The 25,847-nt window shown below is 45.5% G+C and overlaps 1 protein-coding gene across 6 annotated transcripts in view; it reads right to left on the reverse strand.

Annotated features, from left to right (window-relative positions):
* The window catches only part of LOC121588087 (nuclear pore complex protein DDB_G0274915-like), a 194,640-nt gene that overhangs the window by 157,469 nt on the left and 11,324 nt on the right, over positions 1-25,847 (reverse strand). For all 6 annotated transcript variants that reach the window (XM_041905657.1, XM_041905653.1, XM_041905654.1 and 3 more), the window contains exon 3: positions 12,650-12,705. The gene's annotated coding sequence lies outside the window, so the exon portion shown is untranslated. The remainder of the gene's footprint in view (positions 1-12,649; positions 12,706-25,847) is intronic.

Raw genomic sequence — 25,847 nt, forward strand, 5'->3', positions numbered from 1 at the left:
AATCGGTCCAGTCTCTGGTCCGGTGGGCCTCACCGTTGGCCGCCGTCGCCGTTTTGCGTTTTAGCATAATGTACCATGCACCAAACCCCTTCCGCTAGCGATCGTTCACGGCGAGTGGGCTGCCACCGGCCCCCGGGGGAACCGAGCTCAATCCGATGGACGCGCGATTCATCATCCACTCCCAACGGGGAGTCCGATGCAGTTAGTGCAACATTTTCCCGGAAAAGTGTGGCCAGTGGGTTTTTCGGGTGGAACAAATTCATTTTGGAAAACATCGAAACGGCCAAAATCTCATTTGGAGTTGATCTACCGGCAAAGCGGCAGCCTTTACGCCAATGGTTGAGAGGCAACTGCGAGTGCGCCATGCTCGAGATCTGCCCACTAAACTCCCGAACCGGGCAAATGGTAATTAAATTTAATGTCGAATTAGCATCTTCCTTCATTACTCGCTTAACTTATGACGTAACGCAAATCGTGTACGACTGATTCCGTTTTCCCATCATGAACAAACACACACTCACTCGCGAGCAAGGTCCGCGAGGAAGATCCGATTGGCTCAAAGGCACAACTGTACTCTTATTTTCGAGTTGGTTTTTCTTTGTAGCCCATTGTTCTTTTATTGTCTCGCGCACCTTTTCATTTCGATCGATTGCCATTTCGCAAGGCCCCCAGCACTGCAATGAACCAGATCGCACAGGTTCTGGGTTTCAGTCGACAGGTGAGGCGCTTTACCCTGTGCGTGTGCGTTATGTGAAATGCAAATTAGACAGATAAACCCATTCGATCGGAAAGCGAAAAGTGTCACATTCAATGTAAGTCTTGTCGGAAGGGCACTTCTCATGCTCAGCGCGTTTAAACGAGGGCATAAAGCGTTTGCTTTTTGACGTAATGTGTACGGGTAAACATAAGAAAGATACAGGTAACATATCCTTTGCCCACGGTTAATATTGTATGACTTGGTGTCAAATCAACAAATGTTTTAAATTTATGTTAGAAATGTCATATTTATAACACATCAACCCTTCATGCAATACGTTTTGGGCAAGTTATAAATAAGAGATTATTTTCAGTTATCAGATCTCATAAAATGTAACACTATTGCCCTTTGAGTGATTTTCCCCTCATGTCTGGCTTTTCTACTTTTTGTAAATTGCTAACATTTGCCCTCCCACATCTGCCGCTATCGTCTGCCATGCTTTGTGAATGCTTTTATCAGATTGATTTGGGCAAGAGCAAGACGAAAGCAAATTGATTGTACTGAAATGGTATAGTAGAAAGAAGAACCGATGGTACCAAATGTTATTGGTAAGAATTCAATCCTATAAACAGTACTTTAAAATTAACCGTCCCTGGTTCAGACTACATTCTGTCCTTTGAGAGGTTTCTTGTGAAAACTAAATCGATACTGTTCAGCAAATGTAGCACAGCACAAAACGAATCTCGCCTGTAACTAGCTGCTAACGGAACCTACAGTTGCTAACTGGTTCTCTTTTGTACTTAGCTATGAGGGTTATGTCGTTAGAAAAGAGCATCGCAAGGAGGGTTTCGAGATTTCTTTTGGACCCATGGATTATGTTTGATCTTTGAATGATAGGCAAGTGATGTACAACTTTTTCTAGATTGTATATTCTGTGTCATATTGTCTTTTTTTTATTCCCAATCAATGGAAATAGCTTTTTGTATGCGAAAAAACTTTACGGTTCAACTTCAGCTGCATCCAGGCACTAAACCGACCCGTACGATCGTACCCGTGCGCATCGCCTAACTCGACACCCGCTAACTTTAATTTAAACACAATTTAATGTTACCAGCTTTGTCATGAATAATGTATCGCCGTTAAAAATAAAATAAAATAGAAAAACTTTCCCATTTATCAAAGACGAAGCGAACGGTGCCGTTTCTTGCTTTCCCATCCCAGCCCTGCATCTGCGACGCGCAAGGGGACACCGGAAGGACCGAATTGTCGCTGCTCTTCGCTAACAGTCTCATTATTTCGCGATGCGCCAGGTGCGGCCATTCCTCGGCTGGTGGGTAATAAATGAAACGGCGACCGGGCGACCGAGCAAAAGCGACCTTTGCCGTCACGATGTCAAATTATGGCAACAACCAAACAGAATAGGCACAATGACAAGCCACAAATAATCGGACAGTGAATGTCAGAAGAACAAAAACCGTACACACACACACCCACGAGAAGACACAAAAAGAGACGAGCCGAAAAACGTAAATTGAAATACTAGGAAAAGTGAAACTTTGCCCTTACAGCAAAGGTTCGTTTGACAGTTGAACGTGGATCCAGCCGCATTTTATTTACAACGGAGCGCTTCTGATCGCCGTTGGAAGCTCAACTGATGAGTTTGTATAAATTATTGTTTAATGTAGTATCGTACGCCCTTTAAAGCCGTAATATTGCCCCCAACGTTCGTAAAGCCGAGTTACTTTTAAATAATGTACTGCATCTGATACCACTGAATGTTCGGAGAACGCGGCTGCGGCGTGCACAAAATGGGAAAAGTTCCGCAAAACGATACACAACAAAACGGACTTACGAACGGAAACCGGAAACATGGAGAAAGCAGCAAAATAGCACAGAACTGTCAACTTGCACACACACATACACACGCGAGCCATGGTTTCAGCTCCAGAATTTCCCGCTCAAAATGCCCCGCATACACCCACCGCCCGAAAGAGAGAGAGAGCGTTCCCATTTTACTATTCATCCGGCATGTCGTTCGTCTTTATCGCTACGTTTGATCTGGAAGCGAGCGAGGAAACTTTCGCCCGCCAAAGCTCCGGGCTCGCCCTTGCTGCCTCCATGGATGACAATGGTCGACACCGGTGGAAAACATAGCGCAATGATTATTATGCAAATGTTGTTCGTTCGCCTATTCGTTCGCTTTAGTTGACTCCGGGGGCCATGGTCCGGGGCGGTTGTCCTTCGCTTTTAGCGTGCATTCTTCCACCCGTTTCTTCGCCAAAGTTTGGTCTTTTTGTGCGGTACTTTTTTGCTGCTGTTGTTCCTGTGAAGTCTTGTGTTTGTTTTTTTTTTTGTCTTGCTGCTTTGCCCGAAACATTTTTCCCTCGTTAGCCTTCGTTAGTCGGGATGCTTCCGGAAGGTTGCGTTAGTCTATTTTGCCATGTACATTTCATCGACGAAAAACCTCATTTGTTTGTGAGCAAAAAAGTACACTTCTATTCTTGTAGTTATTTATTGTATGTGTGTGTGTGTGTGTTTCTTTGCTTTGCTATTCATCTTATTATTGAACGCAATGGTTTTGACTGATTCGATAAAGCGTTGTTGTACGTCTAATTTGAATGTAAGATCGATCCAAAATCGTTTCGGAAGGTTTCGTTTCACTGAACCAACATACCAACTGCGAACAAAAAAAAAAGCTCGCATACTTTAACACATTTTTTCTTCCCTTAAAGCCTAACCTTACAGGAGCAGGAGGGATACAGCACACCGCAAAGAGTTGGGCATGGTTGTTTTTATTTTCTCTATGCTGGAAAAACAAAACACAATTCAATTGCTTCGTCCCGTGCACAAATGGAGTTTACGTCCGTCCCCGAAGGGCACGAGATGGTACGTACGCAAGGGACACGAGTAAAAGTGAATTTAAATTTCAGAACTGTTTCCACCGAAAATCCCCCATCGGATAAGCCGGGCACTGTGGATGGCTGGCTGGGCTCGGCTCGGCGAGCGGCACTCGAACCGGAGGCAAAAGGGACGAAAGCTAATAAAACAGATCAGGTAAAATTTGTGAACCGTATCCACGCACTTCCGGTACTCTAATTTAGCAAATAGAGGCAGCAGTTTGGAATTAGTCGCCACCAAAGCTAAGGAAGGGCCGTGGAAAAGAGCGGGAACGAAGAGGCCACCACAGAGAGATAGAGAGAGAGAGAGAGAAAAAGAGAGAGAGGGAGAGAGAGAGAGAGAGAGAGAGAGACAGACAGACAGGTGGGCCGCATTGGAATCGCAAGGTAACGGAGATGTTTCCGCGATGCAAGGGCAAACATCCCTTCCCGGTAACCATTGTGTGGCCGATGTGCTTCTTAACGAGAGGCGTCGGTTATCGCAGATTCGTTCCCGGGTAAAGGACAATTCCTCTGCCGAGGACGGAATATCTTAATGCTAATTAAACAGCGAGCCTGCAACCCTTTCGGTACAGGCTAGGACGGTGATTGTCCTGGCTGAACTTTTCTTATTATGATAATTGTGCTAGTTTTTCACTCTCTTGCTCACTCTCTCTCTCTCAATCTCTCTCGCTTTTTTTCATTAAAACACCTCATTCTTTTACGTTTTTAGCAAAATTCGTTGTTCAGCACACCATTCACCTAGGGTGTCTTATTCTTGGCCAAAACGCTTCCTTGGCTCGTCGGACGGATGGAGATTAATTCGATCGATCTAGAGTGGGATTAGAATTTTCATGAGTAAGGTTCAATGTACTTTGTGTACATTTACACTTGTCGGTAGTGAGAATTCAATTAGTTTTCTAAAACTTTTTCCAGATACGCTTAAATACTGTAGCATGTCTCTAAGTTCGTTATATTTTGTTCTAGTTTTTATTCTGAAATACTTATTAATACAACAATTTATTTTCTCCTTGCATATTTCCTCGTCCCAAGCAATTTATGTTAAGATTATCAGCTTTTTTCTCGTTTATAGCAGACGTTGTCGATTTGTAGCTCTGTTCAAAAGTTCATATAATCCAGCAATATTTTGTGGAGCCTTTGATGATTCAAGGCTGGCAGAATAATTATAATCAATATAGATAATGACCACACCCAACATGGAACATGAAACACGAATCACGAATATTTTCACGTCAATCACTACAATTAACCTCAGCATATTTTGGTGTTGATGTGTTATTTTCTGACAATTGATACCAAACCTGATAGTGCTGCCTCATATTCCGATTATGATTATTACTTTTATTTGCAAAGTTGCAATTAATTGTCTTTGTACGGTAAAACTGCAGGCAATGCTTATTAACCGGAGCACAACGTCAACACAATTCGTTCATGAGTAGGTGTAAAATCCCGACACAAACACATAGAACAGTGCATCGCCACAAAAGTAGTGCTTTATTCCCATTATGCTTGTTATAATTACCACTTTTCCGGCATATGTCATGCTCGTGACGCTGTGTTTTGTTTGATGTTTTTTTTAGCAAAGCTGCTACACTGGATCAAAGAGCAAAAGTATTGCTCGTTTCACTCAACCTCAGCCCATCGATACTCGCTCCATCGTTCACAAAACGTTTAAGGCATTGTTCAAAAATGGTTGCACCCTACGCACAGCTTCAGTGAAAGCCACCATTTTGATGGGGTTTGTTCTACCGAACCGAATCGTGGAAAACCGGTGAGGGCGGGGCATTAAACGGGGAGGAAAGTGTACGATTTCGAATGCAGCGAAATCGTGCTAAAGTGACGCTTTATTCAAATTTCGTACTTAATTTTAACCGGCACTTGGTGTGCACGGGTACCAATCGAAAGTGCAAGCGCTCATGTATGAATCGCTCCATGTGCAATGACAATAAAAATACTACCAAACAGTGCATATGGAAGTGCGAAATGGGGAGGCGAAAATGTTGAACAATATAGCCGCCAGCGAGGAGCAATTCTGATTGAAATGCGAAAAATTGAAATATTTGCGCAGTGTGAATTGCTTTCCACAGCGTGGTGTGGAATATTAAGTCCACCCTATCCCGCACTGCCGCCGATCCGCACAGGCAACCGGTGCGTGAATATTGGCAGTTCTGTGTTATTTCAACAGGGGTTAGAAACCAGCAACGAATCGCGCCTTGGACGCGTTAATGGGTGTTCAATTCACCAAATCCCTGTACCTTGCTATTTTGTGACATTTGCCTTCATTTTAATATTTCACCTTTACGCACCAACAGTTAGTGCCGTTTGGTTTTTGGCATTAATGTTTTCGGCCACCAATTTGAAGTAGTATTTTAAAAAGCAGCATAAATGATTATTCACAATCCTTTTTTTGCGAACGTTTTAATGCACAAGCATATGCGTCCGTTGCGATGAAATGGTTCCGTACACAAACCGACATCAGTCGTATCCAAGCTGTCGGCACTAAGCAGCAACTTCAATCAAAATAGAAGCTTGTACCGCGTTTCGAGGGGTATCCACATACCCCAATAAGTGCACACAATTTAGCGTTTGATGTTGCTCTGCCTTTTTAAATTTTATTTTCACCCGCCCCGATTAGAACGCTTGTTCTTTCGCTACACATCGGTAAAACACTGTCCGCTCCATGTCATAATGCGTTTTTACCCCTATGATCCCAAAACACCATAGCAAAACCACCCAATGCAGAGTTTTGTACATGAATTTTGCAGCAAATCGCTCAACATGATTGATACCTAGAGCCGAAACGGGGAGTTTGTACCACATGAAAAAAAAAACAACAAATTAACGATGGTTTGTTATTGTGTTCCGTAACAGCGGTAGCATTTCGCATTAATCGTTTGATCGTCGGGTAAGCACAAAGTGTCCAAAATAGCACAATTCAGCAAATCGAAATTTTGTACACATAAATCACACAAACAAACAGCACGAGTGCGTCTATTTAAATACAAACACACACAAACACACACATAGTGACAGTGCTCATAAAGCACAAACACACAGCAGCTAGCCTGGGCCACGCCTTGGGAAGATGGATGCAGAAGATGGAGAAGAAATTTTCCAAAAGCAAATGTTTGCAAATGTGAGATATTTCTTAATGTCCGTCATAAAATCCGGCGATCCACGTTCCCCGCTCTCCGACAGTTTGTCGAAAACTGCCGTAACGGAGCGACGTGCTTTGTGTCGTTTCGAGCCAAACAGTCGGCAAACTGTTTGTCCGCACTGGGGCGGAAGGATTTTTGCTGCAGCGAATTGTCCGTTTGCTTTTTTTTATATATATTTTGAGCTGTCCTCCTGGCTCAAGGCGCCAACACATTTTCTGAGACTGCACTTGGAGTTAGAGGAGTGAAGGCAACGTAGCTATAGGACCAATAAAAAAAAGTGTCCCAACCCCCTGGCAAACAGCTCACAAACCTCACAAGAGGCTTTCGAGAGCTCTTTCCAATCCTTTAGTACGGGGCACGCAACGGCACACAAATCCTCCCTACATGTTACCGTTTTTATGTGTGTGTGTGTGTGTGTGTGTGTGTGTGTGTGTGTGTGTGTGTGTGTGTGTGTGTGTGTGGTTCTGTTTACTTAACCTGATTAAAGAAACACCAATCAGTTGACTCCATAAAAATGTGCGCCTCACATCGCGTCCCCCCCCCCCCCCCCCCATCAACACATCCTGACAACCGAACCTATTCCACAGCTAGGCCGCTTGCCCCTTGCGAGGAATGCAAACCGTTGCGCCGTTGCGCCTTACCGACAACAGGCTCGCAGGGCCCCGAAACCCATGGCCCATGGAGTGCATGCGGCAAAGAAATGGGTTTTAGTGATTTTGCCGCACGCAAACACAATGAAAAATGCAAATAAACAGAGAACCACGCGGCTGCGAATGGATAAATTGTCACAAATTATGTTTGCGCTGGCACCGTGTCTCGTGCGCTCGCGTGATGGTACCTACCCTGCTCCGGTTTCTTTCGTGCACGCTCGCTTCTGCCTCAGGCTAAGGGAAGGGAGAGGGGGGAGGGGGGGTGAGAGAATGGGAGGGAAAGTTTGCATTTCGTGTGAGCGTTGCCGTTTACCGGCTACTACGCGATGATGTACGTGATGCTCGGTACAAACCACCGAGCCTATACACCAAACGCGAAACCAATGGATGGCCGGGGTGCAGGGAGCTCAAAGGGAACCCATATCTCATGTCGGGAACAAATTTTTGCCAAAGGAAAAGAGAGATTAGAGTTTTGGCCCTGGTTGCGTTCGATGCAAATGAGCCACTTTTTCATTGCAAGCTGCGATGGTTGGGGTGAAGGTAAGTTTAAAAAAAAGAATTACATGCATTTCTCTAGATGGTGCTGTAAAAAGTAAACAAAATACGTTTGTTTTTGTTGGAAAAACTGGCACACAGTTGTAGCATACGAATGAACACTCGTTCTGTATCGGGTGGCCAGCGGATTTTTTTGTGTCATGCTTTTAAAAGTGGAAATCTTTTATTATCCTTGTTTTTAATATTTTTTAAGAGCAAATCTATAGAATATTGCATTGTCCATGCAATTCCCCGTTATTTGAGCAGCTTGAGGAAGGGTGGAAGAGGAAAAAAACACTGTAAAATCGTTCGCCAAACGATCGGGTCCAGCCGTTGCCGGCGTGAAGTGGGATTTGGCAGCCGCCCGGACAGCATGGGAGAGTGTGCGATGTTGATTTAATTGGAAAACTTTGCCACTCTGGAATTCGCTCTCGAGCGTTGTTAGCATTGTTTGGCATTTTACCCACTCTCAACCAGCAAAACGTAAAACGCACTTGAACAAGCCGCCTAAACTTTTCCCCGTAGCCCGACCGGAAACAAATACGGATCCTTCCGAAATTTCAATAACAACGTTACCATAATGTTTAGGGCGTGTGTGCATGTGTGTGTGTATATGTAAAGAGCACTACATGACGCTTTCCGGATGGGATATCCCAATACACAACACTTGGCCAGGCACTAGTTTTGGCCCTAAACTGTTGTGGAACAAAAGTATGCAAATGTTGCTGGGTGTATTTTCCATCAAAGTTTGACTATGGTTGCCGGTGCAAGCATTCAGATTTAATTATTTGACCATACCAGTGTATAATAGTAATTGTTGTGCACTTAAAGGTAAGTGCTACACTAAAAACATTATATAAAATTTGAAAATTTTAAAACTACTAATTATTAGTTTGTAATGCTTGTTGATACCAGCAACAGTGAAATAATTGACAATTTATTGTTTCTCAACGAACATTGCCCGTCATTGTTGATTTTATCTATTAATATGGTTTTTAAAGGTACAATGTACAATGTAGTAATTTGTTTAAAAATAAACTTTTTTCTATTTTTTCTAATAGAAACAACACCTTAAATTGGGGTAATACGCACCACTTACGGAAAATGTATTAATTTGCACTGAAATTCGCTAGCGATTGTGGATTTTATCCACTAATATGATTCTTTAATGTTCAATGTAGCTATCTATTAAGGAGCTTTTACAATTTTCGCTTAAAAACATGAATATATATTAACAAACACCACAAAAAACCGGGGAAAACTAATGCCAACTACAATAAAACTCATTCCTGTTTGCACTGCATTAACTGGAGCATTTCGTCCCAATCTGCTAAATGCATTGTGGCTCAGTTCGTAGCTGAAAACAGTTTTGATGATAACACGTGAAAATCTGCAACCTTACCCATCCAACTTGTGCATATTTTAAAGCTTTGATTCTAATTCACAGAATTATGTATTCCATGAATAAAAACAACGATTTTTTGACTTTTATCCCTTTCCTTACATATTTCATTACTCAAAACAGTTTTACCTAGAAATATTCCACAGACTTATTTTACACTGGTTCAGACATGTTCACCATACCCTAGAATACGCCCAAAAACACTTGTGCCAATAAGTACCACGTACAAAACATATTGACACCAGCACTGGAATTTATTCAAGCTTTATGTTTTCCAACAAATAAATTGTACACGCGATCAAGAGTTCCAATAATCTTTTAACACAAATTTTCGACCAGCAAAGCAATCGTTTGGAGTGCAGCATTTGCCAGCAAACAATAATATTTTTTCAGTATGTAAATGTAAAGAATAAAATGTCCTTACAATTAAATGGAATCCTAAAACAGATTCCTGAGATGCTTCAATTCTGAACCCAGTTGGCTTCAAAAAGAATCAAGTTGGCGAATTTGCTTCATTGTTAAGTTTAATTGTGCAACAACGATGCGTAACTTCTAAACATTTATGAGAGGCATCACCATAGGTACATAAATTTAAGATTGTACCTCACGGTTGCAGCTATTTCAAGGTTCTTCTTTTCCAAAACATCCGAGCTCAGATCGACAAAAAATTGCCTATCTTTATCGTATATTGCATTGCTTTTGAAAATTGCACCATATTTGCCGACACAAATGTGTGCACACTCACCACCAGCCCAACCATCGAGCTCTACCAGCGAAAGCAGCAAAACTTCACCAGAGTCGTATTTTGGCCAAGTTTATTTGTTAAGACCCGATATGTTTGCCTATCTGCTGCCAATACGATTGAAACGACTTCAGTAATGTTGCTTATGCTTCGTCCGCCCCTGGCACAACCTGCCCAGTCAAGCTGCTTTACGTAGCGAAAGAAATAAATGCTCGCTAAAGCCACAACCTAGCGCAACGGTGTATGTGTGTGTGTGAGTGTGTGTGCATGAGCCAAGAAACATCTCCCCGAAACCCTCATTTTCCGGGCACGCATCCGCACCGTACCGACGACACGATCACCGTACCACCACCACCGGCAGCCCTGCCGGCCTTGAAAAATTCATTCCCATACTCGCTCTCTCCCACACAAACCAACGATACGACAGCTGTTGTTGTTTTTAGCCTGCCGGTGGTGTCTTTTCCTCCTGCATCGAACCGCAAAAGGGCATTGTTTTGGACGTGTTTTGCTCGAAACGGTTGGACTCCCTTGATCTGATTTTTTTTTTTTTTGGGTTCTTTTGCGGTAGCTTTTCAGCCCGCGAGAACCGCCAACAATTTGCGCACCGAGCTCCACCCAGGCAAACCACTCAAAGTCGTGGTCGGTTTCACGGTAGCCATTTGGCATTAAAATTTAAAGCTTTCGGGTGTTTTCTCGCCCGAAAGTGGGGGGGGGGGGGGGGGCGATGATACAAGGAACCAGGGGACAGGGGACGTCAAAAGAAAGTTCGGATTTTGTTGTTTTTTTTTGTTTTGTTTTTGGTTTATTATTATTTGCCTGGCTCGGCTTTACTCTGCAACGGGGTTCTTCCCACCGCAATATGATGGGAGGGGGGGGGGGGGGTGTTTGCGTGTTGTGTGCGTGTATGTGCCGTAATCTAACGCCTTTTTTGCTGGTTTATTGCAACCCTCCCATCCCCACCCGCGCTCGGTACACTTTAACGTAGTAAAAGTTTCATCCCGACAATCATAAGCATCGCCTGCTTCGTTTATTCTCACTCCTTCACAACTCATGTCCTTTCCCGCGTTTGAGCTTTGCCAACAGGAAGAGCGAAAGAGAGAGAGCGAGAGAGAAAGCACACAAAATGGGAATATCTCTCCCACCGCACAGCCTCACACCCTGCCACACCAAATCCAAAACGCTTCGATCCCTCACGTACTTCGGCGGTAGCGTCCTCCGGTCATGCTCCCCGGACCATCCCTGTTCCCGGGCCGCGCAAACGCCCCTGTTCATCGATGGACGCAGCAAAAGTTTACCTAACCCCGGCAACCCACCGGGAACGATCCTCGGGAGCGGGGACCGGTGCTAACGAAACAACGCCGCCCGGGTGTAGATAACATTTGAGCCCCATTCGTGCGAAGCCTTGTAATCCAACGAGGCTCAAACTGACTCCCGGCCCATTACATCGTTGTGAGCTTCAAGCAGCGGGGGAATAAATTTGGCAGGCCAGCCAGTGATGCTTTTACTTTTCACTTGCTTGTCTTCCTCTGCACGCCCCGGTGCCCGGTGCGAGGCGCGAAACTTGTTCCCAACAAAAAAAGGCTCCTTTTGTAGCTTTTGTGGGCTCGCTCTTCGCCTTTAAACTGGGCCTCGAAGACGCATCACGTAGAGCGTGTGGAGAGAGAGAGAGAGAGAGAGAGAGAGAAAGAGAGAGAGAGAGAGAGAGAGAGCGAGAGAGAGAGAGAGAGAGAAAGAGAGATAACGGGTAGTTCCGTAGAGTGGTAAGTAAAGTGCACCCGTTCGTAAACTGAAACACACACCCAGCCACACAACCACACATTGCCATGGCCATGGGGATGTGCGGACGACACATTCTTCTTGTCATACAATTTGAGCACGAGTACTTAGTTTGCCAAACCTCCCGTACCATCCGAAAAGTTTCGAATAATCAATTTAATCCCACGAGATGGCAACTGCTTCCCGTTCGGTCGCTCGATGCTTCGTGGAAAGCATCGTGCAAGTCTTGGTGGACGATTTTCCCCGCCCTACCCACACACACACACAGTGTAGAAGGACGATGGGGATACGGGTCGCGCAAGCAGCCAAACATCATCAAGTCACAATCGAGCGGAAAATCAGCTTACAACCGGGAAGGCGCACACGAATGTGCGCTCAAGCGTCACCGTCGGGGATCAACGGTTGAGGGATCGCGCTAAAAGCACACAGACACACACAGCTGTACACGCGGAAAGGACCCAGCGACGGCAGGGGGTATCTGCGCTGTGCCGAGTTGGCGGGCCGGGCTTTAAGTGATGGTACGATGAAGCAGCCGTCCGTAAGCACAACGAAGTATATTGACGCAAATGCTTAGCACGATGGACACAACAACAGCGCGAGATGGCTATCGATTTGAATGTTTCTGCCGCACAAACCGGACTGTCTCAGCTTTAATGCGTTACTATGAGTGGCCAGTGCGTTGTGTGGTTGCGTTTTAGTGGTGCCAGATTTCTGTACTTATGTAAAATAAGTTGTGCTTAAACAGTGTTCGTTCCCATCGGATTAATACACCATAAGCCTTTGGTAAGCTTACCTGATTAGTTACGCGGGGCTCATTAAGGTAGAGATGCTTCTTCAAGATCCAGCAATCTGCAAAGAAAATTTTGAAAATCCTTTGTGAGTAAGGTTCACAGTACATTCATTGCATAGTATAAAGATTCATTCTAAATTACGGCATTCTATACGACTTGCCCTTTACTACCAAAGCAAGCTTGATGCAGTTAACCGTTGCTAAAGTTCTCATATCTATTTTTCCTTCTTCATTAAAGCGATGGCGTATTTCTGCTCGCCTGTCCAATGCCCAACCATAAGGTCTCATCAACATCAGCGCATGACAATGGCGACAATAGTATTGAATGATTGAATGATGATCCCCGTTCCGCAACGTTTGCTTCCTCCCGTCCAGCCACGCCAAAAAAGGAAAACCCCCCGTCGTCAATCACCGACCTTTGGTCGCTCCAACATGATGTGCCACTCACACTTGACCCACATCGAATCAATCCATTCGCGATGGCGGGCCCACCACCGTCCATCCGTATTCAACCCATCCATCATTCCGGAAGCGCAACGCGTTCGCGCTTCATCTGTGGAAGAGGCGTCTTTTGTTGAAGCTTGATTAAAATTATTTACTCAACGCGATATCCACAGGCTCCCATCTCCTGCGACCGCTTTCTTTCTAAACTCCAAACGACCATTTCGTGCCCGGCAAGCGTTATATTTCATGCGCCCGGCAGCGCTTGCGGCAACGGAGGGGGTGGGGGAAGGGGGCTAGCAGCAGAATCGATACCACACTGCCCTGCGCCATCGCCCGGCGCTTTCGAGCAATATGATGAATGTCGACAAATCCTCCAGTCGGCAATTCGTTATCAATTGCACAAACAAGCTGTCTTAAGTCACCAGGCAGTTGGCGGGTTCTGAGCGCGTAGTCGAGCAATCGGTTCGCTTCCTTTCGTAGCACAACCACCACCTTCCATCTAGCACCGGCGTTCAATACAGTGGGCATAGAGAGCGAGATGCGAGAACGTTTCATAATTTATTATGTGCTTTCATCGCATCGAACAGAACAGATACTGGCTCTGGGAAACCGGAAACCGAGCTTGTGGTAGTAGCAGTCACCCACACTTTCCGTACTCGTCTGCTTGCGAGCACGGCTTAAAGTCATAAGTGGGACGAAGCATAGCTAGGGAAGTTACAGCGGTTAGGTGCACGGAAGAACGGAAAGCTTCTTTCAATCGCAACGGAATGCCCGCTGGTCACAGTACGGGACACAGTTGCGTGGGGGAAAATTAACACTCATGGCAAATGCTTCCCATCCTCTCGGGTAACAGTGGCACGGAATAGCTGACAATCTATTTGAACTGATGATTTATGGGCATACTTTTCCGGGGCCCGCGTGCAGCGTGTATGTATGTCACGGCCTTTTAAAAACAGTGGAACGCATTTAAATGGGTAATGTAAGGGTCGGAATAAAAAAACGTAAATAGCATTCGTTCCAAGACTGTGATGGGTTGCAGTAGGTCCATGTTTTGTGAAAACCAATTTCAAATAGATTCAATTTGATAACTTTTAAAAGCATTCGTTCGACTGCTTAGCATCTGCTAGCAAAGCCAATCATGGACATTTTCTTTATTTTATCACTGTTGTGGATAAGATTTTAAGATGTTTTCATTGTAATAATTCAACCAAACCCCATCTGGAACCTTAAATGTAATGATATAAAACTACTAATTGATATTTAAATGCAAATTGAAATTAGGATAACTTTAAACTGCAATTTCCTCATTTTATATATTAACATAGCTTTGCAAATGTTAATATACAAAATGAGGAAATTGTAGTTTAAAGATATCCTAATTTCAATTTGCCTTTGGAAGTGATGGAATTCGGATGGAAGTGATAATAAAAAAAAACCTATAAGCACTTAATTTGCCGTAATTAGTGAAGCAAATTGGTGAAAACTGTGTGTGAACAGGCAGTCGCTTGTACAACAATTGTTTTCATTCTGACATTATAAACATTGTAAGTTGAACGCAACTACCACTCCCGTTAGAGCCACATTTAAATAGAATGAAGCACTAACAATGATACGAACCTTATACAAACTGCAAGGATGTTAAACCCCCCACGGCCATCATAACGCGCCGTATCCCGTATTAATGGTTGATTAATGCACGGGCAATATTCAACAACATCGTCACCCGGCCCAGCAGCATTGGCTTGTTGCATTTTTATTGCCAATTACGCTCCCGGTGCACGATAGCATTAACGTCAACTGCCAACGTGCGACCCCAAACACCCCTGGCTGGACGTTGCGAACCATTCGAGTGTTGTGTTTTTTTCCCAGTTGTTATAAAATAACAACCTTTTGCTCACCCGTCAGCAGCATCCCCGTTCCAACACAATCGTTCGATAATAATACGCCCAACAAATATGGCGCCCACGCGCGTTAAAAGCGGGAAAGAACAATTTCGATCCTCAACCTCATTATCAGAACAGACGGTAGCCCATTAACAGGAGGCTGCCATGCTTCATTACTATGATTGGTAATATTATTATTATTATTATTATTATTATTATTATTATTATTATTATTATTATTATTATTGCGAGAACTTAACTATGGCCGACCCCGCGAGGGGTGAGTCGATAGAAAGGCAATTAATTAAGCTCACGTGTTTGTTGGTGCTGGCAGTGGTAGTGGTGGAGGCGCTAACTTTCTTCCCGAGGACGCACAAACATCACAACTGACAGGCTAGTCTGTTCATGCAGAGGGCAATCAGAGCCGGGGAACCAATCCAAACGGACAATTGTACGCCGAGGGAAAAAAAATCGTCGACAACAGTGCCTTCTCGGTAGTGCTGCCGGTGCTCAGCAGGTGGTAATGATTAATCAATGTCACCGTGACAATAATCCCGGGGCAGGAAGGGGTCTGGTGGGAGGGAGGGTTTTGTCACTGAGAAACATGATGAATAGAAATTAAAACGAGAGAGAGAGAGGAAGAGCGCGAGAGAAAAAAGAACTCCAACAGCAGGTAACGCTGCACACAAATCTGCGTTTCTTCTGCCATTCAAATCAAAGTCAAGCAACACCAAGGCACGTCAGCGTGACGAATGATTTTCCGCGTTCGAAGGCGACGACCGCTCCACCGCTATTGCTAGTGACGGCCGTCAGCTGTCGCTTACCGTCCATGCTGGTACTGGCCAGCTGCTTGGGATACCTTTCCTACTGTTGGGGTTTTTCAAAGCGGTTTAACACCATGATCTGCTTTGCCAGCAGCAGCAGGCATCGACTTTCCAATGGGGCACAAATGAACCAGTGCAAACTGCCACAATGAAATGTTGCGTACTAATGTCGTATCTCTCCATCCTTTTGGTTCGGATCTTCCGCACATTTCGTCTCACCCACCGGACGGTGCTTTAGATCCACTGTGCAACGTAACACCGAACGGATCAATCAAACATTATCACCTGCTAGCAAAACAGCAACAGTGCTATGAAATAGGGCCGACCCAGTGGACTGGTCGTGTCTATTGAGTGCAGGCGGGAAGTCCCTTTTCACTCGACGCTGGAAAGAAGGAGCTCCGGCAAACACTCCATCATCGCAAAGAGCTAGGTAGCGCTCGACAACATCATTAAGATAAACGTTGTAAAGCTGTCGAGCTTTGGTTTATGTCGTGCCACGATGCCGAGTCGAGGTCCCTTCCCATGTTGGTTTTGTCTTTCCCTCCCCCCTCCTTCCCCACCACCTTTCGCACCAGGTTTCGGGAACGCCACTGATTGACCATAAAAGTTTTGCTGCAGAAGATCAACACGCAATGACAACGGTGGGTCGTTGTGGTGGTTTTTGTTGTAAAATTCACAACTCTCCCCATTCCGAACGAACGAGTGAGCTTCCTTTTTCCGATAGCGGTGTTCGATGCTGAAGAGCGGATAAGGATGCCGGCACGTGTCCTGCTTCAAGATCCTTACCACCGTTTCGGATCAACGGTTCATAAAATCGAACACAAACACCGAAAACAGTGGAACTAGTAATCTCGTCCGTCTGCACGACTGCCCGACTGTAACCGGCGAGTAGAACGGGAACAAACCATTGGACAGACACACACACACTCACGCACACGACCACATGTAAGATATTTCTTTTGTCCTATTTATCCTATCGATCCACATCCGGCGTACGTGTCCTTCGAGCTGTTGGAATGGACGTTCCAGTTTCCACCATAGCGCCCGTACAACGCGCGCGCGTGTGTGTGTGTGTGTGTTTTTGTTGTTGAGGTAGCACGGCACATAGCAAAATCGATAGCCTCTGTGTCCTTAAAAAGATTATGGCCACTTGAGTCACTGTTGTTTCTGGTACATACTCCGCAAACCACTCCGACTGAAAGAGGACTCGTTTTCCTATTTCACGAACGGAGCGAGGAATGCGTAGCATGTGGTGGCCAGCCATCGGTAGCACAAAACTAGCTCGTGCTCCTTGGTCGTGGATGCCGTCTCTGTGTGTGTGTGTCGTGTGAAATCGGTGTCTTCTCACCAATCCATTCGCATTCGGCAGCCGTATCCGGATAGTGTGGTCCGAGCAGCGTCATCATTGCTGTAAAGGATTTCCATTCTCCATTCGAGCCATTCTCTGTTTGTCCTTTAATCAAGTGCAAATCGATCTGAGGGCCGGCGGGAGGGGTCGTGTTGAGAAGCGTGGGAATTGCATTGCGAGCGGGACCAATTTCCTACACATACTGATGCATACATATATTTAAGCGAATGGTTTCTAGGGCCAAATTCAATTGACATCATTCAATCGCATTGTCAATCGATTGGTTGAAACAACATAGCAACAAGGGATGTTACAGCTAATGCGATTGCGGACCGAAACCCTGTCAAGCTGTGGCGAGGTACAGTTGCACCGAATTTCGATCACGCTTAAATAGCGATGTAATCAAAAAAAATCCTGACGCAAACAGCGAACATCAATTACACACCGAAGCTTTCAAAGTTTCCATTGCTTCTGACCCGTGCCGTACCGACCAGTGGGCCAATAAATCTAGGCTATGACGTGCCTACCGGCGCTACTGCGCCCCGCCACGTAATTTATATGTATCCTCAGAATTAGGTGACTAATTTTTTACATCTTTCCCCGGGTACGGTACGTCCCGCAGTTGCCGGTTGCGCTCTCCAGCCCAGCTGTCCTGCCCAGCGTTGGTACGTGGTTTGATTTATGCAATCAAAGGTCTCTCGGTCAGATCCGTCTGTATCAGGAGACTCCATTTCACGCACGGTCTTTCGGAACGGTGGGTGGAGAGGAAACGGACTAGAAGAACTTTGTTCCCTTCCGGTGTACTTTTTTTTTTTTTCAAAAACAAAACACCCTGAAACACCGCCCAACATCCCGGATAGACAGAACACAAAAAACCCATCACAAATCATCAGTGCCAAAACGGGGCAGAGTAAAAGGTTGAGCACGGGCGACAACAACAACAACAACAACAACTGGACCTCTGAAGTCGATAAAACATTCCACCGCACCCCAACAATGGAGAGTTTTTCAGCAATGACGGGGGGATAAGAGAAGATAAACAACAGCAAATCAACGAAAGCACAACAGCACAAGAAAAAAATCGACCAAGAGAAAACAAAATCCTAAATTTGTCTTATCGCAACTCGTAACTCATAAATAACAGACGCCAGCGAAAGCGTCCGCAAGCATTGTATGGCTGGAGGAAAATGCTGAGGAAAAGTGGCGTAAAGGGATGCAAACAAAAAAAGTACAATCCTTCCCACGATTCCTTCGGGATAAGTCAAGTCTCTTGCCGAGTACTACCATTAACTCATTCCCACCATTCACACACATATACACTCTTGTCTGCTTTCAGTTTCCAGTTTTCGTGCAGCAATTTCACAACACTTCACAATGGCTACGAGGTCTGAGTGAGTGTCTATATGTGTGTGTGAGTGTATGTCTGCCTGTGTCCCTTTATTTTAGCACTTTTGCAAGTAAGAGTTTGCTCATTTAAAGACGACAAGATTAACTGACAAGATTGCGTATCGCTTGTATCGCCGCCGCAACTTCTTTCCGTGGACGCGCTGATTCTGATGGAGTGTTCGGGCTTCCTCCTGGTTCATGGTTCCCCGCAACCATCTCTTGTAAAATACACACACACACGCACAATACACGAAACAGAACAATGGAAGCTGCAGGCACGGTCGGCAACAATAACATGCAGCGCCATTCGCCCGACAAGAGGCGGCAAAGGAAGGAAGGGCAACGTCTTGATATCTTGAGTAATAAATTTCCGTTTACAGCGGGAAGCTGTAAATGTAGCCGCAGATCCTGTCACCGCCACCAGCCCTGCCACGGCACCGCCTCCCCGCTCTGCCCTGGCGTGGTGAGAAATGGTAAAAGGTTAGCCCGATGGCTTGATGGACCGTTGCTTCGCTCGTACGGAAAGGGATTGGAGACGAAAAGGACAATCGGGGGAAAACCCCCACCACCATCTTCAATCCCATCCATTGCTTTCGCTCGAACGCGCTTGCATAGACACGGTTTCAAGGAACGAGAGAGAGCACGGTGTCGACTGCTGGTCTGTTTCTATCTCTGGCATGCACTGTCGGAACAGAAGCGACATCAGGCTACAATAAGAGCCGAAGCAAAGGCAAGGACAATGGGCACAGTTTGGGGCGGAGGAGGGGAGAAGATGGTTTGCTTCCTACAGGCAGCGCCACTTAACGCCCTTGGACGGCGTGTGCCCCCGTGTTTCGCCCCACTCAGGCGACACCACTATCGGTCGACAGCGAACGAAGTGGACGTCGATTAGATTGAGAGGATATACGTATGTGCTCTGCCGTGCATCGTCCCGTTCGCTCCCAGTGCTACCCTCCCAGTCCCCTCTGGAAAGGGGACCATCTTTTTCAGGCACGTCGTTCCGCGCTGAAAGATAGTTCCGAAACGATGGATCAACGGACAGGCTCATCCCTTTCCTCGCGCTCCGCTCTAGTTCCCGCCGACCGCTGTGCGCAACCAGTAACACTTTGTCACCCCACGGTGATAATAGTCGGATATGACAAATATGCGAACGCGACCGAGTATGATAGCATGCCAGCCAGCCAGGCACACACATACACACACACACACGGGAAGGAAGTGAACATCCAACGACAGGGAGCGTCGCATGTTAAGCTCTTCCGAAATCTCAATCGACCCATCCTTCAACCCCGGTTTCAGACACACACAGACACACACCCTTGTACAGAAGAGCTGATAAACCTACTTCTAGCAAGCGAGCTAGATAGCAATGACACATACCCAGCGGCGCCAAACCAGGAAAAGTGATTGTTAAAGCTTTGCGGCTGGGTGAAGTGGCTCGAGGAACGTTCCTTCGACCGAGGTTCGAAGCAGCACCAGGCAAACGCAATAGACAAAGCCATTATGAGTGGCCACTTCCTGCGGGGGTGCAACCCGAAACGTTACAACAATGCTACGGTAGAAAAACGGCCCGGAACGGTGTTTTGGGAGGATAATTTTCCAATTCCCGGGAATCCTTACCGCTCGGGAAGGAAATTTCGCCACGGTTCGGCCTTATTTTACGCGCCGCCGCCTGAATGTGTAACCGTCGGTTGTGTGCAAACAATCAGCTTCTGATGGCTTCCGGCACAGGCTTTACTCTATTTCGACCCCTGTCCCTCGGTTGAATGAAGTTTCTTTTTGAAGTGCACGGCCGTACGCAAGTACGCTCTACTCGTGGGTTTGGCTTTTGTTTTTCGTTAATACTATTGCTGTGTGGTTGGTGTGGTGGAATGTTTTCGATTCGCAGCACCACCAAGCGGCGTGCCATTGGGCTCGATGCCATTCACTTCGGCGAGAAGACTAGCGGAAGACACAGCTGAAGAAGCTTTTGAGAGCGTTTGACCGGAACGGATACAGACTCGGAGTTGTTTGTCGGAGAATGTATTGTTCATCAATTTTGCGCTGATAAACTGGGACAGATAAGCGGCCGAGCGAAACCCCCGTCGTAATTCGTTCCATCTCCCTTCCCACGGCACTGTGCAATGCTTGCATGGTCCAGCCGCAGCAAACAAAGCGTATCGTTACACTTCCACACTTGTCGAGTAAAAAAAAAAACAACAAGACGACGAGATGTGCCAGAGTAAACAGCTTCCCAAGGAACTCTCCCAGCGCGGTTTATCAGTTGCGGCCATCGCGGGATTTATCTCAGTATCGCTGGAAAACTTGCCGCTAACTCTATTAGTTGTGTTTGAGGGTGTAGCATTGCTCGCGAGACATCGGATTGGCCACCGCACAACAACACAATTGCTTGGTGATTGGACGGTGGTGGCAGTGTACGGTACGCGGACTAAAGTAATAACCGTCACCCACTGTCAAACTGTTTCGCTCCATGTCAGTCCTTTCCCTTCTGTTCGTCCTGGCGACGAAATTCTGCCAGTTCCAGTACTCCGCTCACGACCACCACCACCACCACCACCACTCCCTCAAGGGGCTCGGGCAACAATTTTCCAATCGGAAGGAGGGAAAATTTATGGTTTAATAAAATATTATTGGTTCAGCAGGATCCAGGACTCGCTCGGTTTCGCTCACCCGCCCTGCCACGGAGACGGTCTCACACAACCGTATCGTCACGGATTCTATCATTTTGATGTTGATGTTTTCTTTATTTTGCACTCATAAAAATCTAATCCAATGATGAAGAAAATGCTCAAAATTGGGTACACAGACAGGGCGGGCGGCTGGCGGGCGACCGGGCGCATCGCCAGCTGGTGAAAAATGAATCGCCAACGGCACGGGAGCCGACGGAGTACACGGAGGGTCATCATTTCAAGCAAAATACGATTACGATTCTACCGCTTTTGCACGGTGGAAAGTGTGGCACGGGCAAAACTGTGTGTTTTCGTTCGCAAACGCTGACAACATTAGCTGTTTATCAAGCTCACGAGCTCTCACACAAGGGCAGAATGGGTGTGCTGTTGTCGTTGGTGGCGAGGTTTCTGTAGAGCACCGCTCAAGGCACAGCGTTTGGGTTGGTGTGTTGCCGTAAATTTTTAAAATGGTGTCATTTGGGCGCTTGAGGAGTAGTTGAACAGTAGCTCGAATTTACTGCCAAATTTATCCGATTTTTTTTTAAGATTTCTTTGACTGTCGCTAGACGATGGCACCCTTTTTTCGAGTGGTTTTGACATGATATTGCAGTGTGTGTAAAGGTATAAAATATCATCAATGCGCTTACGCGTTGGAGAGAATCGTGCAAGGGTGCCACTATTATGAGATACAGTAAGAAGCCTTCAAACATGCGTTGGACGTGTTAAGAAGGACATATATTTATCGATTTCATTCAAAATAATGTTATCTGAAATATTAAAGTAAACAATAAATAATGAAACAAGTCACATCGCGACAACGGTTTCCGAAATAAAACATCAATGGATCAAGGCTATATTGATAGCATATTTAGCATCAGCCGGCATGTGTAAAAAGAAAGAAAAAGAGAGAAAATGTCATACCACAATATGAATGGAAGCAATTGGAATGGCACATGCCAACAAACAATGGTTTATTTTCGTGATATCGATTTCAATACGACGCTGTAAGAAAAAGGTGACAAAAGAACACCAGCAACAAAGATGTAAGAAAACTAGACCGTTTATAGAATCTCCATCTCCCCATCGTTCCATTGATAAATATGGCTTTCACTTTATTCACGTCTAGTCTTCAAGCTGCTCCGGTGCAAGGTATTCGCTATAAACTGCGAAAAATATTACAGCTGGGCTGCAGTGAATATCACAAGCCTTGAAAGGGTATTCATTATCCCACGAAACCGTCTGTTTCGGCTTGGTCTTTTGGTAACAAATTCCAAAAGTGTATTACGATCTGAAGCATTCGACACATTTTACATTTTCAGTATTTTACGTCTATTATTACACCTCTTTTGATGTTTGCAGCACTTTCATTCACCTTTATTGCACGATTGCACACATTGGCAGGTTAATTACCGCTTTTTTGCACGAAGTTTTTCCATCCATGAAGCCACGCTAATAAAGGTTTTGCTTTTGTGCCAACCCAAGGCGAAGCAATTGCTGGCAGCCACAGAAATAGCCCCCTATACCATAATTTGTCATCCTACGCATTGACGAGACACGGGGGAAAACTCAAAGCCTACAGACACGGTACCGCTGCCGCAGCTGCAGGAAACATGGGACGGATCATCTACCGAGAAAAATGGTTTGCCTATGGAATAAAAGAAAATTGTCACAATAAAGCAACTACTCGAGCGAAGTGGCGACGGGCCCGAAATAAACGCGCGCTGGTGTGTGCGTCGAGCTCAACTGCTCGCTCCGCCCGAGTGGCACTTGTAACAACTCCCTTGCGTGTCATTATTATCCCGAAGGCTCACCTCCTCCTCCTCCTCCTCATCCTCCTTCTGCGTGGTTTGAATTGAACTATAGGCGGCACTCGTAAGAAACCTTCGTGCTCTGAGCAGCCCCAATCAAGTATGCCGCTGGTGCGACGTTTCTTTAAAAAAAGAAGTCTTTTGTATAAGCAAAAACAAAATCTCCCACTCGCCACACGGAGGACGCTGTTTCCCGGATTCGAGGAAGGGCCCACAAACACGCCATTGACTTGAACATGCTTGTGGTTTTCATGGTTGGCGATGGTACTTGTTCAATGTTGTGATGAAATTATATTAAAAACATTATTTTTTGTAAAACCACCCAGACAATCAACCAACTATTCCCGGCGGTCCTGGAGCGGAGAAAAGAAGCAACGTGTCTCATGCTACCATTCGCGCTTCAAAACGTACCATGTTTTCTTCGATCTTCCATGCATAGGGAAAGTCGCGCCTTGTTATGACAAAGCGTGCAAAACACTTTTATGACAATATAAGGAAATAAAGTGACTATCGTGAAGGGTAGGGGGAACAAACTCGCACGATGACTCTTACCAACATCCCAAGTCTTCAAATCGCGAATGTTTTTATGCTGTGCTGGCCAATGAACTCCGCAGGTTTATTGTTCGTTTGTCGACAATCGTACGTACGGACGATGACGAAGCAAAGTATGATAACACAACAAATAGGCAAAGAATTGAAGTAAAAGGGACGAAGGTCCATGAACTGATCAAATAAAAATCTTACCAGAGTATTGGTGAGATAAAACGGTGGACCTGAGGTAGCTCAGGTGTGTCAAACTTATTCTACCTTTAATTGACAAGTTATACTTGTACCTATATGTAGGTGTATCTACATTGTACTTTAAGCCTTTATCTTTAATGATAAATCCGTCCTTTAACCGAGCTGACACAATTTATGTATGGTGTATGATTATGACAACGCATAAATAAGGCTCGATGATGTGACACTATAACAAAGAGATAGAGAGAAACAGAGAGAGAGCGATTGAAAGAGAGAGCGTGAACCTGGTGACAGAGTAAATAAACCCATAAAGCGCAATTCCAGTATTCTCTCGCTCATGATGAAGATTTTGAAAAACATCAAATAACGAATGAGTAAAATTATTTCAATAAATCTAAATTCTACCAATTAAATTGAAAATTATGTGCATTATTACTATTCAAAAGATATTATAATTATTTTTATTTTCTGTTTTTTTTATTCGTCCTTAAACTATCGGAGATAACACATTTTACCCATATCAATGTAAATTTAGAATCATTATTATTATTCGATCATCTAGACCATTTTGTTGTTTCAAAACATGTTTTCAGCGTAAATTAATATAAAAGAGATACCATTAGCAAGCTTTATTTGTTTCACTAGCATTCCCACAGTGCCGTACGACATTTTCTTTGCCCAGCTCCAACAATGAGAGTGATCCACACCCGCCAAACCAACTTTACTCTTTAGCAGCCGACAAAATTATGTCAGTTTCATCATCCTGCCTCCGGGGTTGCACACAATTTTCTACCCCCGCTAGCAAACCGTTAATGGTTTTAGAGATGAATGTGGACAGGAAGGGTAGAAAATGTTATATATGATCACCATGTCAGCCTCCCGGGCCGTGCATACCATTATCCACGCTCGAGACACAAGCAACGAGCGGTACGCGGCGACGGTCTTAGCAGAGAGAGATAGAAAGAGTGAGAGAGAAAGAATGAATCCTTTTTGAGTCACTTGTTTACCACGCCACGGCTCATTCGGAATCCCCAACGGTCGCTTCCGCACCTCCGTGCGGTGCCGGCGGGCACAGACACAAGCATTATGCTTGCGCATAATTCCTTACAATCTTCATTACCCCGGGAGACAGCTTGCCAAACAGCTTCCCGCCCCTCCAACCCGCTGGGACGTGGCGCGGCGTGTGAAAAGGATGAGATATTCTTCACACCTTCACACCTGCCCCGCACAGGAACCGGGCATCATCATCAACATCATCAACCGCGGTGCCGTCGGTTGCGCACGTGGGACAATTCGGCATTTTGGCGGTGCGGCGCGGCAAGTGTGCATACAAGTGAATTCGCTTTTCAGTGCGTCACCACGCGCCTAAGTGGCGCAAAGGGACGAAGCATAAAAATGTGAACAAACAAACCAGCAACAACAACAACAACAACAACAACAGAAACAACCATATCCCTCCCACACATCATACCGCGCAACGCAAAGCAACGAACCGTGTCCGTTTCTTTACAACTCCGCGCTTCTGGCTGTGCAATGGAGCGGCAGCAAAAGAGGAGTGAACAGCAACAAAACAAAACAAAAAAACCGTTTTCATTTTACGAACGAAATACAGACGAGTCCTTTGGTGCACGCACACAATAACGATGGCGAAAGGGGTGGCAGCGGCGAGCCGACAACATGCAAAGTCGACAGACGAAGGTGCGGGACAAATGAGCTTGAACGGCTTTAAAATTAAGAGTGTGTGCGTGTGTGTGTGTGTGTTTGGCGTTGGGAAGAGGTTTTGATAATAATGATGCTTCCTGCCGGAGTCCTCCCTCGCCGACGTGTCTGTAACGTTTTGCGCCCTTGCGCGTGGGCGATGGAATCAGTTCATTTAATAGATAGCACACAAACAGCCAACCATGTCGGGACGTCGAAGGGACCTCCGTGGAAGAGTCTACGGGCACAATAAACACACCGGGGATGGGAGAATGTCTGTAAACACACTATCTTGGGACGCCATCGGTGAGTTTACCGGCGCGGTGCCCGGTCGCGAATGTCTACAAACGGTCGAGATTTCCCCCATTAAAGACTTGCTCAGTACGGCAGTTGCAGGTTT

This window comes from Anopheles merus, chromosome 2R (assembly GCF_017562075.2).
Source record: "Anopheles merus strain MAF chromosome 2R, AmerM5.1, whole genome shotgun sequence".
Classification (NCBI taxonomy): domain Eukaryota; kingdom Metazoa; phylum Arthropoda; class Insecta; order Diptera; family Culicidae; genus Anopheles; species Anopheles merus.